This window comes from Rhinatrema bivittatum, chromosome 2 (assembly GCF_901001135.1).
Source record: "Rhinatrema bivittatum chromosome 2, aRhiBiv1.1, whole genome shotgun sequence".
NCBI lineage: Eukaryota > Metazoa > Chordata > Amphibia > Gymnophiona > Rhinatrematidae > Rhinatrema > Rhinatrema bivittatum.
In genome coordinates this window covers 302,279,894-302,299,447 of record NC_042616.1, presented here as the reverse complement: position 1 = coordinate 302,299,447, position 19,554 = coordinate 302,279,894, and the positions used below count along the sequence as shown (strand labels likewise).

General features: G+C 43.2%; 1 long non-coding RNA gene across 1 annotated transcript in view; it reads right to left on the bottom strand.

The window, feature by feature from the left end:
• Positions 1 to 2,113: 2,113 nt before the first annotated feature.
• The window catches only part of LOC115086120, a 92,504-nt gene continuing 75,063 nt past the window's right edge, over positions 2,114 to 19,554 (bottom strand). The window contains exons 2-3 of the long non-coding RNA XR_003855084.1: positions 2,955 to 2,988; positions 2,114 to 2,200 (exon numbers count right to left, since the gene is read on the bottom strand). This is a non-coding gene — a long non-coding RNA (uncharacterized LOC115086120). The remainder of the gene's footprint in view (positions 2,201 to 2,954; positions 2,989 to 19,554) is intronic.

Genomic DNA, 19,554 nt, shown 5'->3' with positions numbered 1-19,554 from the left:
TATGAAAGGATTTCCAGTTGGAAGGTGAGAAGCTTGTGGAGGTTAGCTGGCTTCTACCTGGGAAGAGAGCTGGTGTATGCAGAGAAAAGGTGAGGATTGGGCCTGTACTGTAGTTACACTTGTTGAACTCCAAGTTGTTCTTCATTACCATAGAGTAAGGCTGAGTTTGTGCCTTATTACTTTCATTGATGTAACCAGCTTCTGGGAGAAAGAGAAGAGGTGAAAGACTGGGACTTGATTCAGACAGATTCTGTGGAAAGGAGCTCCTATCTGCACAGCTATATGACACCTTTTGTCTGCTGGAAGGTTTTCTGTTCATGAAGGTGTCACTAAATTTCAGCTTCTTGTCTCCCCCATTGGGTGTTGTTTGTAGTGGTGAAGCAGACTAGATGTTTCCCTCTCTAGGCTGTAACATTGTTCGTGGCTGGGCCACACTCACATCTCTGGCATTTGGAGGAGGTATGTCTTAAGTGATAAATTACAACTTTTATGTTTTGTGCCCATTACAGGAAGGACATGCAGGGGAACTAGGTACAGAAAGCTGGGACAAACAAAGTGGAGTGAAACTGAGGCAGTTGTAAGGGTAGATAAGTGAAGGATAGAGGTCTGAGGAAAGAGCTGCATGCCTAACTATATAGAGGCCTGTGTATGGATGTGAGAGTCAGTGCAGTAGCCTATCCTGAAAGGGGTTAGACTCTGGGATGGCACGGCACTCAGCATGCATAAGTTGAATTTTAAAATTTCTTTTATATAAATATAGCAAAATGTAAAACATTTTTCAGTTCAGCCAAAAAAAAAAAAAAAAGGGGGTAGGAGTGGGAATAACTAGGGAGAAAACTATTTACATAAATTAAAGGGTTCAAGAATCTCTGGACAGGTCCTGATAGGCTTAGGGGGGTTGAGGCTGTTGTAGGTAGCCTCATAACCTCCAGCTCAAGAGCAGCCGTGAATGCCTCTTGAACTTGAGTGAGATGCTACCCCATATCCACCAGCCTCCTGAGGTCAAAGTATATCTCGTTGACATCCTCCCTTATCCTGTGACCTGTGAACCCCGTAGCTGCTAGAGCTTGGACCTCTGGGCTTGGAGCTGGTGCTCCAGCTGCAGAGCCCATCTCCGCAGCCATGAGGTACAGGCCTGAATCAGGGGAAAGCTGCCCTACAATATCCTCACCTCCCTTGCCCAGCAATGACTGGGCACCCTCAGCATTTGTGTTCGAAGGTCCCAGTGCAAAATGTGAAGGCAGTCCTACAGGGGAGGGGAGAGGAAGGCGAGCCTGTTGAGGCTGATGGCCAGGGGCAGCAGTTGAGAAGGTATCTGCTTTACTAAGATTTATTAATCACCTAAAGCCGAGGCCACTAGGTGATGTACGAACTACACATTCATAATTCAAGAACGATACAAAACGATTTCCTTAGAAGAGACATAACTGTACTCCTGTACTGCTTCAGGGTATGGTGATGGTGGTGGTGGCTGCCGGACGATCTGCAACCAGCACATCAGGAGGGGCTGGGTACTCTTTCTTGTCCTCAGAGCTGATGGTGTCTGTGAATAGAATAGAGAAAAAAAATGTGTGTCACTTTGTGAGCTAGGTACACTGCGGTGTGATGTGCAGCACCATAAAAACCGTAGGAGTGCATTCCATTTATGGGAAAAGTGAACACAAATATATATGTTCCCTGAGAAATGGCTTTTGTACTGCGCTCCTTTACAGCATGGTGCCTACCTAATGACAAGGGCTCTGAGGTAGCCTGGGTGGTATGGGTTGGAGTGTTTCATGGATTCAAACCTATCAACAGCCATTATGCTGTCACAAGGCAAAGGGTCCACTTTGGAAACAGTATTTGGCGTAGGTTCTAACACTCTACAATCTTCTATAGTTGGCCTGTGAGTGCATATAAGATCATGAAGCAGAGATTGTGTGGTGTCTACCATGCCTCTGGATGGACAGCTATGGTCGCAAGAAGGAAGAAAATTTATGAGCATGAGAGTTTCTTGCAGCTAATTACAGAAACAGAGTATTGTTGAGTGGAAGGGTAATAGTGAGGACTGTGAAGGAAGAAGACAGACTATGTTGACAATTCCCTGATGGGTGTTTAGGGAAATTACCACCGGCCTCCTCTTGCCTGACACACATAATTGCTGCAACCAGTCTCCCTGCAGGTGGTGAATTTCCCAGGCTTTCTTCTTGAGGTCCTCAATCTATACAGAGGAGAAAGAGGAATAAAATGCTTTTAGTGAAATGTATCAGATTCTGTGACCTCCTCAGTGGCTCTTTGCCATCCCTTGTGATATCCAGATATGCTCCACCCTGCTCCCTCCTCTTAGCTTCCCCCTTTTCCCCATCCCCATCCCCACCCCGACCCCCAACCTTTTCCCTCAGTCTCCAGCCACTCCCCTATTTTCATCAAGGTATTTACCCTGCAGAGATAGGAGGCTTCAAAGTTAAAATCTCTTTGGAGACCTTGCCTCCTGCAAGGTTTAGGAATTTTTTTGGACTCCCTGAATGGGAAACAGCCATTTGTCATCCCTCAACACCAGGGAAGCCGGTCTAGCCACACCCCTGGTGCTGAAGTTTGATTGTCTTGCTGGGAGGGCCATTTCTGAAATATCCTGCCCCAGCAAAACTGGAGGTATGCGTGCATGTATGAAAAATCTCACATGTACTTCTGGGGGTGAAGATAAGCATATTTTAAAATCTATGCAGCTGGATCCGTGCAGGTTCTAAAATATGTTATCAGCCCCATATGCACTATACAAGTGCATATGGGGCTGTGTTGGGATGTCTGAAAGTTATCTGCATATTGTAATATCTCTTTAATGAAGAAAGAGAGAAAATATGTAAAAACAGGAGATGTTTGAAGTGTTGTGGCTCAGTAAGCAAGATCCAAAGAGATAGATAATAGTTCAGTGATTTCCAAAGTTTTCATGTCTTTCCCAAGATACTGCAACTCACATTTTTTCAACTTCTGTTTTATTGTTTATAGTTTCTAAAAAACAAGAACAGAAAAAGATAACATATATCTCATATATTCTCTCACACAGGGGAGATTGTTTTACTAGCAGAAAGCAGGACAACTGTAAATCTCTCTGCCTCTCACAGTTGGAAAGACAAGAAGACTCAAAAACTGAAGCACAGTCTTCTGTCTAACGTGACCTGCATGGACAGAAAGCTTAATGTTAATAAGGTGAGACAGAGTAAAATAAACTGTTCAACATTGGATAAATCAGCTCAACTGAGTGAAATATTGCATTCCCTGTGTTGTGTCTGCTACTGCAACTCTACAGGTGACAGTGGTACTGTATCACAAGGTCAGAACGGAATCATTAGCATTTTATCCCCAATATTTTTTTTAAAAATACCATTTTCCTGAAGATTCATCTTATCTTTACTAGGTAACAGTATGAATAGAAAATGTTTAATTCTTAGCTGGTAGTGGTTTGCCAGAAGCATTACCTTTTTTGTTCCACAAACTTAAGGAATGGCAGCTGGATTTCATAGAAGTTTTGTGCTTTTATTCTTTTTCTCTTATCTCACTTTTAAACAAAATATTTATATAGCATGCAATTTATTTTTTATTTCCTGACCTCGATCAGTTTTTTTCCAATAAATGTTTCAGAGTCTTGCTGAAATAGCCAACCTCTTTTCCACTTCAGTTTCTTCACTGACTGTGGGACATTAGCTTCTGGGATATGTTGTTATTTATTTGAAGCCAAACAGGTAGATAAAACATCAGAAAAAGCCAGAAAGATGCTTGGTTGCATAGGGAACAACCAATGGTCAGCAGAAAAAAGGAAGTGATTTTGCCCCTGCATAGGTCCCCGGTGAGACTTCACTTGGAATACTGTGAACCAATTCTGGAGATCACACCTACAAAAGGATATAAATAAGATGGAGTTGGTCCAGAGAGTGGCTACTAAAATGGTCGGTGGTCTTCATTCTAAAGCATATGAGGAGAGACTTAAAGATCTAAACATGTATACCCGACAGGAAAGCTGAGATAGGGGAGATATGACAGAGACATTCATATATCTCAACGGTTTCCATGCATAGGAGGTGAGCCTCTGTCAATGGAAAGGAGGCTCTAGAACAAGGGGTCATGAGATGAGGTTGAAAGGGAGTAGACTCAGGAGTAATCTTAGGAAATATTTCTTTACAGAGAGGGTGGAAGATGCATAGAACACCCTCCCAGTGGAAGTGGTGGAGACAAAAACATCTGAAGTAAAAAAAAGCATGGGATAAGAACATAAGAAATTGCCATACTGGGTCAGACCAAGGGTCCATCATGCCCAGCATCCTGTTTCCAACAGAAGCCAAACCAGGCCACAAGAACCTGGCAAGAACCCAAACACCAAGAAGATCCCATGCTACTGATACAATTAATAGCAATGGCTATTCCCTAAGTCAATTTGATTAATAGCAGTTAATGGATTTCTCCTCCACGAACTTATACAAACCTTTTTTGAACCCAGCTACAATAATTGCACTAACCACATCCTCTGGCAACAAATTCCAGAGCTTAATTGTGCATTGAGTGAAAAAGAATGTTCTCCGATTAGTCTTAAATGTGTTACTTGCTAACTTCATGGAGTGCCCCCTAGTCCTATTATCCGAAAGTGTAAATAACTGATTCACATTTACTCGTTCAAGACCTCTCATGATTTTAAAGACCTCCATCATATCCCCTCAGCCGACTCTTCTCCATGCTGAACAACCCTAACCTCTTCAGCCTTTCCTCATAGGGGAGCTGTTCCATCCCCCCTATCAACTATGGAAATCAATACTTGCATTGTTCTTGGGATTGATGAGTTCATTTCGGCTTGCTCGCTGCATTTCATGATTATATGCATGCAAACTGCAACATGGGCTAAGACCGTCATAGCATCCCATATAGGATAAATACAGGGGATCTCTAAGGAAGAGATGGGAATTATAATGCTAAATTAATTAGATGGATGAACAGACTGGATGGGCCATACAGTCTTTTTCTGCCATCATGTTTCTATGATTCCTTCCACCCATATAAATTATTCTGTGCCTCTTGTTGCCACACAATCCCATAGCATAATAGATCCACCCCTGTGCTTATCGGTTCATATGATATGCTTTTTTTCAAATAGTTCACCTTTTTTTTCTCAAAGATATCATGTGTGGCTGTGTCTGAACAGGTAAATTTTCATTTCATCAGTCCAAAGCACTTTGTTCTAAAAAGTTTCAAGCTTATGAAGGTTTTATTTTGCATACTTCAGGCAGTTACTTTTGTGATGAGGTTATAGAAAAGATTTCCTTCTGATTACTCTCTCATTCAGATTATTGTTATGTAAGCAATGTTGTACTATACGCCTGTGGAAAACTACTCTAGTGTCAGCTAAATGTTTCAGCAGATCAATATCGTCGATAATTTCAAAATCGTCAGAAATCGGGGGCTCCCTCGAAACGATAGGGAAACCCCACGATATTGATCGTGGGGGTTCTCTTATCATTTTGGGGGAGGGCGGGAAAAACGGCACACAAAAATAACCCCTAAACCCACCCCGACCCTGGATGGCCGGCTGCCACTAATAAAGATGGTGCCGGCCATCCAGTGCTCCCTCCATGTGACAGGGGCTGGCCAATGGCACGGATACCCTGTCACATGGTAAGGGCAAAGGCCATTGGTGCCATTTCTATTAGTGGCAGCCGATGGCCCGAGAGCGGGAGATCGCTCCCGGGACCCCCACTGGACCACCAGGTACCTGTAAAATGTTTTTGGAAGGGTCAGGAGGGTGGGGGAAGCAAAGGGGTTAGTATTAAAGGGTTGGGGCGGGTTTTTTGTTTATCGGCTCGGGCGCAGCCGATAAACAAAACCGCGATTGGGCCCGATTGAAAAAACCACACATGTGAATAGGAACCAGAATCCGAACCGATTCTGGTTCCGATTCACATCTCTACTGTCCCACTACTGACCAACAGCTCCGCAGTTGTTGTTGTGCCTGTTTGCACCTTGTTCAGTACCTGTTGCTCTTGGTTGTTGCAGGGAACAGTCTGGAGCTTGATTTTCACACATCTGTGAGGACTACCATCCTGCTTGTCCTAGGATAAAGCGCAGTTGTTTATCTTTAACAAGTGTTCTCTAGGACAGCAGGATGTTAGTCCTCAGCAAACCTGCCCACCGCCCCGTGGATTTGGGTTCTCCTGCGTTTTGTTTTTTATTTTTCACTCGTCTTTTCCTTTTCATTTGTGCAGCTAAGGAGTTGTTAGCATGAAAAATGCAAAAAAACAAATCAAATGGTCCAGGGTAGACAAAAGAAGGATGAGAAAGCCCTAGGGGAAGTGATGTTTTTCTGGTGTTTATCTAATAAACACTTTTTTTTTTTTTTTTTGCAAAGGGGTGTATCAATTAAAACTTAAAATCAGAAACTCTAACTATAATGGGAAGCAAATGAAAAATAAAATGAACAAATGAAAATGTATCAGCACTTGAAATGAACCAAACGATTGACTGTGACCTACAAAATGAACAATCAAACTGAAACAAAATTTTACCTCTCCACATCCCTAACACCTGTAGCTGTTGTTCTTGTATTACATCTGTAATAATAGCACCTCCGTTACAGGCTGAATGCATATTCAAAAGACCAGATTGTATTGACTCAGACCATCTATTTTTAAAATTAGTAATGCCAATGTAATAGAAACCAACCACAAGGGGCTTCTAAACCTTCTAGGTCTAAAATTACCAGGTTTTATTTCCCAGACTATTCAAATAGTACATAAGAACATGCCATACCGGGTCAGACCAAAGGTCCATCAAGCCCAGTATCCTGTTTCCAGCAGTGGCCAATCCAGGTCACAAGTACCTGTCAAGTACCCAAACATTAGTAGCTGCCATCTGAGACCAATCAAAAGGAATGTGGTCAGCAGCTCACCTGTAGGGCCTGTATACTAGCTAACTGGAGAAACTTTGCAAAAAGAATCCCAGGCAGACACTATAATTTAGGAATACTTTCAAATGTGATTTCAGGCATGATGTAGTTGCCTTACCATTTCTTGCACCTTCTCTTTCACTGGGTGCAATCCCTCTACATCAATGACATAATCCAAAAATTATACAGATTCTCCCAAAAAGGAACAAGAGAGAGAGAAAGAGAGAGAGAGAGAACCTAGTCATAATGCCTGCATCCTAGATAGGTATTTATATCTCTATAGGAGGGCCACCTAGTAATTCGAGGTGAGTTTTAGGTATTAATGTAGGAGTTGGGGGTCACTCTGACATTCAAAATGAGACGTACGAACAGAACAGTGCTCTCTTGTGAAGATTTGATGACCTTCGGAGTGAGGAAACTCACCCAAAGATGAGATTTGTGCAATGTTCTCTCAACCTAGCTTGATGGGTGCTCTCTCTCTATCTCTCTCTTTCTCTCCCCTGTTGTTGTAGAAGGGCCCTGACAGCTAGAATGGCTCTCCAGGCACTTAAAACTACATTTGCAAAACATCACAAAGTGCAATAAAGCCCTATCACACGGCTTTACACAAATTAAAAAGGTGTAGTTAAAGCCGTGCGATGTGGCTTCGCAAAATTGTGAACCCAGTCACACTCCTCCCTTTTTACTGAATTTGCATCGCACCATGCGTTATGGTGCTTTCTCAGGCATTAAGGTGTTTTTGCAAGCGTTAAAGGGACTTAACGCATGCGAAAACGCCTTATAGCAATTTGATAAATGACCCTGTTGGTTAGGTATTTTGGGGGGTTTTTTAAGTATCTTTGGCTATTTCAATCTAATGTCTCCAGTATCTCCTCAGACATGGAGGTCTGGAAGGGAGCAGTGGTTGCCTTGCTTGTTGTAAACCATGGTCTGGGTGTTGCGCGCTCCGTCCGTGCTCAGCCAGTGCACAGGCCTGCTCACCTTTCCAACTCCACTGCAGGTCCCGGGTTGGCCTCTCCATCAGCTGCTGCAAGCTCCTTCAAGCCTCGGTGTCCCGCGGCAGTGGTCACCGGGCCTTCCTCAGCACACCAGGCCTCACGGCGGGGCTTGGCGTCCTCCATGGAGTCGGTCCCGCCCCTAGCATGCACGCGCGGACCGCCCGGTCTCTTATAGGACCAGGGGCAGGTCCAAGCTCTGCGGCGCACCCTGATTGAACGTACTACTAAAGGAAGTGCCTGCCTGAACTTCCTTGCCTTGGTAATCGGGTCAACACTGTGGTGTACTGAGTTTGCCTCCGTGTCTCAGCCTGTTCCAGTCTTGTTCCAGCATCCTCGTGTTCCAGCGTCTGTCTGTTCCTGTGTTCCCCCAGGTAGTACCTCTTGGACTGACTCTCTGATACTGACCTTTGCCTGTCTCCATGACCACGCTGATCGCTGCCCGGATTCTGATCTTTACCTGTCTCCTTGACCACGTTGATCGCTGCCTAGATTCTGACCTTTGCCTGCCTCCTTGACCATGACTGACCTCTGGAACCTGACCCCTGCTTTGGCTGACTACTCTCGGACTGATCCTTGGAACTCGACCCCGGCTATCCTTGACCTCGCCTCCTTGATTCTGGCCCTGCTCCTAGCCTTGTCATCGTAGACACTGCACTGGCCTTCCTTGATTCCTCAGATCTTCAGTCAAGACATCAACCGCACACCCTTGATCCTGGTGGGCACACTATGAGGCCCACCTAAGTCCAAGCGGCCCAGGTCCCCAAGGGCTCCACTCGGGGGAGACCACGGGCTTCCAGTGGTGAAGCTCCAGCTAGCCTCTGGCTCCTCCTGTGCTCCACTACCTGGTGGCAGGTGCTTCCTGGGTTCGACCAGAGAGCTGTTCTCCACTGCTCCAGGACAAGAGTCCACCTCCAAGCGCAACATAGGGACCTCTGTTTTCAGTTTTTATTTTATTTTGCCTAGAAATTTCAATGACAAAACAAAAAAATAAATCAGTGGAAAAATGACTTTCTACTGATTTTTTTTTTCTATGTGTTATGTGAAAGTCATTTTCCCTCTAACTTTTTTGTGTTGTAGTATTGAAATTCCCAGGCAAAGTAAAATAAAAACTGAAAACGAAGTTTCCTAACCATGGCAAAGTGTCCTTAAAGAAGAGATGCATGATATTAAACCACCTTTGGGTTAAATATGCTAGTTAATTAACACACACTTGTCTCCTGAATTGCAGAGTTCCAGTCTTGGCTGAGTAATTTTGGATTTTTTAATAGTATTTTTGATTATTTCAATGTTTAGAATTTGTTAGACCATGTTGTATAATTTGCAGTATTTAAACCTTGTAAATAAATAAATTGATATAGTTTATATTCCCACCCAATTTCCAAATTCACCTCCAGTATATACCCTGCCTGAGTGAGGAGAACAGGCCTTTCTTCATTTCATTTCTTGTTTTATAAACCACCATCCTGGTCCTAACAGTAAAACTACCCAAAGCAGTGAACAAAAGGTTAAAACCACAATATAACAAACAAAACATCGGAAATGTCCTACAGATTCCAATTACAAATCAAAATAACGTCCCACCCCAGATAAAATAATCTACTAGTGAATACCCCACACCTCTCCCAACACCAGCCACCCAGAGTCCCTTAGAAACAGAATAGTTACTTTAAAAAAAATCAAGCAGCTCACTAGTCTTACTCTTAAACCTTAAATTCCATTCATAGGGAAGTGTCACATTTTCAACATTTTCCTAAAGGAAAGTAGATTTTGCATTCTAATTCCCACTGGTAGACTCTTCCACCTTGAGGGGGCAACAATAGAAAATACCCTCCTTCTGACCCATATTTTCCAGACCTCCCTAGATATAGGCATGCAATGCCCCTTCCCTTGACCTCACTTGATGCATATTTTCATACCACTTAAATTGTTCTTCAAATATAAAAAGTTGTTCCCTCTCATTTTCCTACACATCATGGACTATGTCTTAAATTGCGAACAAAACCCCAACCAGCAGCCAATGCATGGAGGTTTGCCCTAGGCACCTAGGCATCACCTTAGCCACCATATTTTGGATAACCCGAAGCCAAAATATATCTGAATGCTCTGAATAAACTACAGTCCAAGAAAAGCTGAAGCCTTCTAACTAGTCTAAGCTTCAGAAAAGCATCACATGCTATCAAAGCCACATGCATCTCCAAGTTAAATATATCCAACTTCATGCCAAGATTTTTAACAGCAGTTGCAGAAGTAATGCTTTCAGAATTCACACAGAGAGTAAAGGGGAAACAGATGGTGAGGTATTAATGTACCTCATAATCTCAGTTTTCCGAGCGTTCAATGCCAACTTGCTCATCAGCAGCCAGTTTGAAATTTCACATAGACTTGTGTTAACTTTGCAAGCTGTCTCATTTACATAGAATGATACCTATGCCTGTTTCTCTTTCTCTTTCTGGAAGGTGGTTTGGACTCCTTTTTCTGCTGTGTATTGAAGGATATTTGCAAACAGGATGATTTACCCTTAACCAAGAATGATACTGCAGTTCTTAGCTATCATTTCAGGTTTTACTTACATTTAAACTAAGCAAAAGGAAGGCACAAACTGGACTCCCCCACTTGCATAAGCAGGCAAGATAATTAACATACTCCTTGATGAGATAAAAAGTAGAATATAAATTAGACAGTAACATGTAGAAGACAGCAAGCAATAGTAGAGGAGAGATAGCTGACAAATTAAAGAAAAATAAAAAGAGGACCAAAGGAAATAGAGAAGGAGGTGAAGCCTCTTCTTGCAGAGTCATGTCTGCAAATGCTCATGTTAATAAAATCACAGATCCGGGAGTTCATCATTGCAGAGACTGACATGGATATAGTTGCAATCACCATGTCCTGGTGTAATGAAAACCAGGAATATAATGTGGTCATCATATAATCTCATCAAAAGAGAGAGAAGAGGAAAGGGGGGAGAAATAGCTGTATTTGCAATACCGTAGTAGCCATTGAAAAAAGGGAAAGCATGGAGAAGCTGAATTACTGTGGGATGCTCTGGAAAGAAAAGCTAAGAGAAATATTGTGCACTCCGGAGTATTCTAAGCAAAGGGAAAGGAGGTAGATTCTGACCTAATAAGAAGCATCACCGGGATGATGTGCAAAAAGGAGGTCCTGCTTGTAGGCAGCTTAAGTCTACTGGATATGGACTGTAGCCTGCATGCTGCAACACCAACCATAAGTCCTAGTTGTACTAAAGGGTACATTCCTCAAGCAATTAATTGAAGAACCCACTTGAAGAGGGCTACGTTGGATTTGCACCTGATAATTGGAGACAGTGTCACTGACCTCATGATAAGAGAAAGGATAGTGTCTAGTGGTCACCATGAAATCATCTTATTTACATAAAAAACAGAACTCACTATAATGAGTTTTGCCAATCCGAATCACAAGGATAGAGATCCAAATCAACTCTGTATTTGACTGTTCTTCCACAGATTTATCTGTGCATGTTTGTATTATGTAGGGATGTGCATTCATTTAAATTGAATGAGTAATTTAATCTAAAAAAAAATAGCCCTTTTTCACTTCTGTTTTTACTGGGTTAAGTTAATCTCTCACTCCTAGTTTCTTAAAACAAGTTCTAAAATTACTTTCTGAAGAATTAAAGATCTTCCATCTTATACATTGGCTCAGGCAATTCAGTTTTCACCTGACTTTGGGGACCTATCATTGGGAGACAAAAATTCTAACTGGAACAGCAGCTTTAGAAAGGCTTTTGATGCAGTTGTTCAGTATTATACAAGAAAAAATAAAGATCATCTACCATGGTACCATTTTGGTTTGAGAATTTAAAAAAGACAAATCAGACACTTAGAAAGAAGATGGTGGACAGATAAATAGCCATGTGATGAATTCATGTTGAAAACTTATATTAAGCATTACTTATCAGAGGTTAAGTGCGTCATGAAAGACTATTTTAAAGTCATTTTAGCTAAGTCCGAAAACATACCTAAGAAGCTTTTCCAGGTTATTTCACATGTCTCTGGACACAAATTCTCTGTTAATCAAGCATCCAGTAATATCACTACTGACCTCTTCTGATTGTTTTCAATAATAAGGTGAATAAAATCTGAGCAGAATTTACTGGTATTGATACCTCTAAGGTAGATTATCAACCTTTATTTCTAACTTTTTCTTATCAAAAAGATATTATTTTCACCAGGAGATTATCAGCTTTCAATACAGTCACTCTAGCAGGCCTTCGATTGTTATTGAATCAAATGACTTCAGTTTTCTTAGCCTTTGATCCTCTGCCTTTTCAACTTATGAAGAACCCAGATGTCTCCACTGGCAGACATAACACCAGTTCTGATACAGAAATATTCTGCTCCCTCTTAAATCATCCATGGTTCACTCAGTCCTCAAGAAAGTTCATCTGGATCACAATCTCCCAGAAAATTATCGCCCAATCTCGAACCTCCCAGCCCTTTCCAAGATTATTGAAAAGGCTTTTGAATCCCAACTTTTTTCCTTCTTAAACAGTCTGGGTATCAAAAAGGGTACATTACAGAAACAATTCTTGTGGCCTTATCAATGATATTAGCTTATGTCTAGACAGAGATGAGAAGCCCTTTTAGACTGTCTTAATATGAGCTCAGCCTTCAACACAGTAGATCATCACGGTTATTATTCAATCACTTATTTGAAATTGATATTCAAGATAAGTCCCCCTTGTGGTTCAAGTCTTTCCTAGAACATTGTTCATACAGTGTCAATTGAAATTTCACTGTTTTCTTCCCCGAGTTCATTGCACTGTGGTGCACTTCAAGGCTAAATATTATCTCCTATCCTTTTTAATCTTTATCTTGCTCCTCTTCCAACCCTGATTCAAAGCTTAGGATATACCTGTTATTTGTATGCCAATGACATTCAGATCATCGCCAGTTGTGATCCAGAATCCCTTCATTTACTTTCTGACTTCAGTGATTGGTTGCAGATTGGTTAAAATTATCTAAATTTAAAGTTATTCCTGACAAGTCTGAGGTAGTTTGGTTTACGTGATAACAAGCTATTATTCACCTCCTCTCTCCCACTATGGCTGGTTTTGAAGGGGTCTGAACGCTTCAACCTGACAAAGGACTTCATGTACCAGAATTCCCTGCTTCATGACGGGTTTACTTACAGTCTGCAATACAGCTGTAATTAGGACATTGAGAAACTCTCTGTCAGCACATTGCACATTTTCATTTTTTTGGCTTCGCTGTTCTTATTCTCTGATAAGCTTTCACTGCTGTAACCTAGATTAGAACAATGGATGTATTATGTGATGGGCTGTATTACTGCAGACTCGCAAATTCCTTTCCAGAACTGCAAGTCCCAGCAGCCTCTCCTGCAGAACATGGGAGAAGTTTCACGAAAGTTCCAGGGTGTCTAGGGAGGGGGTCAGTAGCCCCTTCAGCCGGAATATGCTTGCTCAGCAATGCTTAGAACGCATGTGTAAAAGATAAGAACTGTAAAGTGCATAAGAGTCTGCTCCTGGAGGGGAGGGGCATGCAGTTGTACTGAGCCTTTGTCTTAGCTGCATCTTGCTGGCAATAAAAGTCTATCTTTACGGATCAGTTGTCTGGACCTCCTTACTGACTAAAAAGAGACGGTTACATTTGGCGAGCCAGCCAGGAGGTACCGGGGACGCTATTTTAGCCCCCCAGTTGGTCCAGGGGATTTTGTGGTGGAGTGATCCCCCAGACTTGCCTGGTGAGTGGCCACCGCTGAGTTCAGTGATCAGGTATCTGAGGGGGTCATTCCACGGAGATCCTCTGAGACCTTTGGGCTGGTGATCCGGGAAGAAGGCTTTCATGACGATCGGAAGACCCCTGCAGGCGAGTATTATGGGAACAGTAGAAGAAGTGAAGAATAGATAAAGAGTAACCGGTCCATCCCCGGCGGACCGAGGGGGCCTTGATCACACCCCACGCAGTGTGTTAGTAGGAATTACGTTCCGAAGACCACGCGCATGATAAGGAAAAATTATAAGTGAAGCATACGATAGTGGGAATAGGTTTCTTGTTGTGTGAAAGAGAATGAATGGCCTCGCAGTTCTAGGCCGGGCTGACCGCGTCCTAGTCGGGGCGATTGTGACCCTTTTGTGTCTGACGGATACGGACCCCTTACCTATCCGTCTTCCCTTCCCTCCTTTGTCTGTGAATTCTATCCTGATGGGAGGGGGCGGTTCGACTCCATTAAAAGTCATGACGGAGCACTATAGTGAAGTGTTTGATAGACATAAATGTACTAAACCCGGAATGATTCAACAATGTACCCATAGGTGGCCCAGTTTGTGTGTAAATTGGCCTCCGGTAGGAACTTTCAATTTCCAAACGGCCACAAGGGTCCAGAATATAGTTATACGAGAAGGGAATCCGGGTTGCCCTGAAGATATACCGTACATAACTGCTTGGATTGCAGTCATTGAGAATCCTCCATCATGGGCAAAGAAGTTAGTGGAGGGAGCCGCCCTCGTAATGGTGGCTCAGGCGCACAAAATGGGGAACTGGAAGTCCCCATTATTAATTAAGGATTGTAATGTATGTAACTGCTATCTGTGAATTGCAAGCACATGTACCAGGGATTTTTTTAATTGTTTTAAACCCTAATAAGAAGAGATTTTGGTTTACAGATGCTGCACAAGACTACTATACAACAAATTAATGTACAGTGTTAAGTTAAAATACTGATTTGATTACTGGAGAATGCATTTACTGGTGTTGAAGTTTAGAACTTGATGGCAGTTAAGGGTTAACGGCAGAGATAATTACAGGAGAGAGGAGGGAATCGAGCCAGAGGAAAAAAAAAAAAAAAAGACGTTGAGCCAGTGCGTAGTGCATTCAATATGGCTGTGCGTTTCAATGCTGGCGTTGTTAATCAGAAGTTTTTAGTTTTCTCATATCTTCTATCCCAGTGTCCTCCCTATGCTTATCCTTCTCTCGATACATCCACAGGTTAGTCAATTATTCTCTAATACCATGTTAATTATTGTTCGTACTTGTCTCCTATATATTATCTGTTATTTAAAAGTTACATTGGAACGCATGATAAAGTATGAACTCCCTTTTTCTGACGCAGTTTATTTTGAAGCTGTCTCTGGGAAAATTAGAGGAGAAATGATTAAGAATGGGACCTTTGTTAAAGCTTTGTTAAATATGCAGGGCATAGCAAGCGGCAAGATAAGACAGCTGCAGTTCTGACTGTGGGAATTACAGGATGCCGTTTGTAAAAAAAAAAACAAAACAAAACAAAACAAAACACAGAAAACAAAGACTTAATATTAAAAATTTTGATTCAGTGGTAGTGGCCCACACACACACACATATATATATATATATTGCAATTATGTTCTTTTACCACTGGTGGGGGCTGGGCTCTGGCTATTACCATATGTTCTTAGTGTTTGCAATGTAATTGATACAAGGCTTCCAAGGGTTTGATCATCACTCCTGCACACCTAAAGCGCCCCCCCTGGATCCTTGCCTGCAGATCCAGGTTGACTTTATTGAATTAACCCAATGCCAAACTTACAAGTATGAAGGAAGCAATGTTTTGCAGCTTCTCAGCCTCGTCAGAACTGATTTGCCTCCAGGCGCAGGTCACCTATTCAATTTCCAGATGGACTGTGATCTTTTCATCGTATTTTGAGATGTATGGGAACAGGGATCAGGAAGAGAAGAAAAGGGCCCGTCCCTGCAACCAGGAACTTAATAATAGAGACCCGACATCCGAAAGAAGCTGCAGAAGGCCAAAGGCTTTGAGGGCATGAGCCTCAGCCAGTTAAAAGCTATAGCAGACCAAGTATGTGGAAATAGAGAAGTGGAAGAGAAAAGAGAGAAGCAAGTAGAGACATGAAGGAGAAAGTGACTGTTAGCCGCCGCTCTCGAGGACACGCGGACGGGAAGGAGCCAAGACAATGGCAGACCGCGAAGAGGAGGGGGAACAAGACCCCCCCTTTGGGAAAGAATCAGTGTGCGTACTGCAAAAATGAAGGCCATTGGAAGAGAGACTGTGAAGAATGGCAAAAGAAATACGGGAGCCCTGCAGTGAATACTAACGACAAAAATGGACCTGCACCGACACAAAGGGGCCGAGGAGGAAGGAGATCGGACAACCCCCACTGGCAGATGGCGGGGGAGGCGACAAGGAGCATACAGCCTGAAGAGACCGGGAGGGAAGAATCCCCACTGACCCTCTGGTGGAGATCCACGAGGTAACACAACAAAAATCAGGGGCCTGTTGGACTCAGAGGCCAACGATCTGTCATGACTGCACCAATCGGCCCCCCCGACGAAAGAGACTGTTTCTATAGTGGGTGCCTCAGGTCAGGTACTCACTGCCCCTCTGCAGAAAGAATGAACTATACAAGTAGGCGGGACCATGGTATCCCTTATCGGATGGGACCTGCTGTGTAAGCCTCAGACCACATTGAGATTTCAACCAACAGGGGAAGTTAAAGCCTCCTTCGGGGACCATCCAGTGATACTCATCTGTCCCCTCCAAGAAGAATGGAGACTACATCTTCCCATAGTCGAACGAACCATCGAACATCGATATGAAAACAACACCCCCCTCAACGAAAAACGAAGACAACTGATGGATAGTGTACCCCAAGTATGGTCCGAACAGAACCCGGGAGGAATAGCTATCGACGCTACCCCCATATGGATAGAGATGAAACAGAATGCACAGGTGATTAATCAACCTCAATACCCCATTCCATATATGGCCAGGCAAGGAATCCAGATACATCTGCAGAGACTGTATGATTTGGGCATTCTCCGGCGAATCCGATCTGCTTGGAACACCCCTTTGTTGCCCGTAAAGAAACCTGGTTCTACTGATTACCGACCCGTACAGGATCTACGGAAAGTGAATAATCAAGTAGCAGATCTAGTAGCCCTCGTACCAAATCCATACTCAATCTTGGCTCAAGTTTCCCCTGCATCCAAGTGGTACAGTGTTATTGATCTCAAAGATGCTTTCTTCTCCGTTCCAGTAGCAGAAGAATGCCAGAAGATCTTTGCCTTCACATGGGAAAATGCACAAACTGGAATCAAGCAGCAGTACACATGGACTCGCTTGCCGCAAGGGTTCAAGCACTCACCTACGCTGTTCGGTGAGCAACTGGCAAAAGACTTGAAGATGTACCAAGTCATGTATGGGCCAGTAATACAGTATGTGGATGACCTTCTGTTGTTTCGTGAAACGTATCACGAATGTGCAGTAGCCTCTCTCCACCTGCTAAAGACGTTGTACTCAAAAGGATACCGTGCAAGTAAAAAGAAGGCGCAAATCTGTGAAGTGGAAGTAGAATACTTGGGCTTCCAGATCCGGGAAGGTACCCGTTGTCTTGGAATATCCCGTACCAGTTCAATACGAGGTCAACCTGTACCCACTTGCAAGAAAGAGCTCCGAGCGTTCCTTGGAGCTGCTGGATATTGCAGGCTGTGGATTGCTAACTATGCTGTTATTGCCCAGTCTCTGAACGACAAGCTGCGGGGAAAGGAGGCAGAATCTCAGCCTTTTCAATGGGAAACCCATGAATTGACAAGTTTACAACAACTGAAGGATGCCCTGATTGAACCTCCTGCCCTAGGATTGCCAGATGTAATGAAACCATTCCATCTATTCGTCGATGAGAAAAAGGGGATGGCCATTGGGGTATTGACTCAAACTCTAGGCACATGGGAGCGACCTGTTGCATATCTCTCAAAAGGAATGGACAATGTTGCAAAAGGATGGCCTGGTTGCCTTCAAAGCATTGCTGCTGCATGCTTCCTGATACCCGAAGCTGTTAAGCTACCATTTGGACAGACTTTACAAGTAACAACTCCCCATACTATTCAAGGACTACTAGAGACTCATGGACCAAAATGGATGACTAATTCACGTCTCGTCAAGTATTAAGCCTTACTGTGTGAAACACCTGAACTTCAAATACAAGACAGCAAAAACTTGAACCCGGCCACTCTTATGCCGGCACCTGAACCAGTTGCCCATGACTGTGAAGAAGTCATGACTACAATACATTCCAGTAGACCAGACCTGAGGGATCAACCCTGGCAAGGAGCTTGGACTTTATTCACTGATGGGAGCAGCCAAATCATTCATGAGATACGTTCTGCTGGATATGCTGTTGTATCCGAAGATGAAATCATTGAGGCTCAACCTCTTCCCCCAGGAACGTCTGCACAAAAAGCTGAACTAATTGCCCTTACTCGAGCTCTGCAGTTGGCAGAAGGACAAACTGTAAATATCTATACAGACTCTAAATATGCCTTCCTTACAATTCAAGTGCCTGGAGCATTATAGAGGGAAAACAACTGAACAATCAGGCTTCAGGCAGTCCTGGAGCTCATCACCAACGACTGCTTTCGCTCTTAAACTCTGGGCAAAACAAAATACCAAAATTATGACTGCAGTGTACCAGAATAGATTGGTTTTAGATTACCCTCTGGCCCAGGAAGGAGGGTTTGTGGAACATTTAACCTCTCCAATTGTTGTTTACAGGTAGATGACCAAAACAAGGTTATCCAAGACATCACTGATCGCATGGTCAAGATGGCACACGTCCCTGTCCAGCAATGGAATAGTGCTTGGGACTGGGCCAATGGATTCCATGGTTGGTTTTCCATGATCGGTGGATTTAAGAGCTTGTTTGTTATCCTAGCCAGTTTAATTCTGTTTTGTCTTTTAGGACCCTGAATTATTCCTTTCTTGCTTAAATCGCCTTCGTCGGATGATGGAGGACATTGCTGAACGCAATACAGCCACGCAGCTCATGTCACTGTACATGTATTCCTCTGAGCCTATAGAACCTGTTTAACCATCCTCATGTTTTATCCTGGGCCATCTTCCCATACATGACAAGTTCGGGCTACAAAGAGGGGTGGAGCCAATAGGGCCCATCCGTCTCAAACCCGTGAAGAAACCATCGGACTGTTTGGGAAATTAGGGCCCCCTGAGAACTCAAATTGCTAATTTTTCTTGTTTCTGTTTCTTTCAGCTCCACAGTTGCGTTGTGATGGTGTGATACTTTTCATAAAGAATGATAAGTATCAAAGGGGGGAATGAAGGGGTCTGAACGCTTCAACCTGACAAAGGACTTCATGTACCAGAATTCCCTGCTTCATGACGGGTTTACTTACAGTCTGCAATACAGCTGTAATTAGGACATTGAGAAACTCTCTGTCAGCACATTGCACATTTTCATTTTTTTGGCTTCGCTGTTCTTATTCTCTGATAAGCTTTCACTGCTGTAACCTAGATTAGAACAATGGATGTATTATGTGATGGGCTGTATTACTGCAGACTCGCGAATTCCTTTCCAGAACTGCAAGTCCCAGCAACCTCTCCTGCAGAACATGGGAGAAGTTTCACGAAAGTTCCAGGGTGTCTAGGGAGGGGATCAGTAGCCCCTTCAGCCGGAATATGCTTGCTCAGCAATGCTTAGAACGCATGTGTAAAAGATAAGAACTGTAAAGTGCATAAGAGTCTGCTCCTGGAGGGGAGGGGCATGCAGTTGTACTGAGCCTTTGTCTTAGCTGCATCTTGCTGGCAATAAGTCTATCTTTACGGATCAGTTGTCTGGACCTCCTTACTGACTAAAAAGAGACG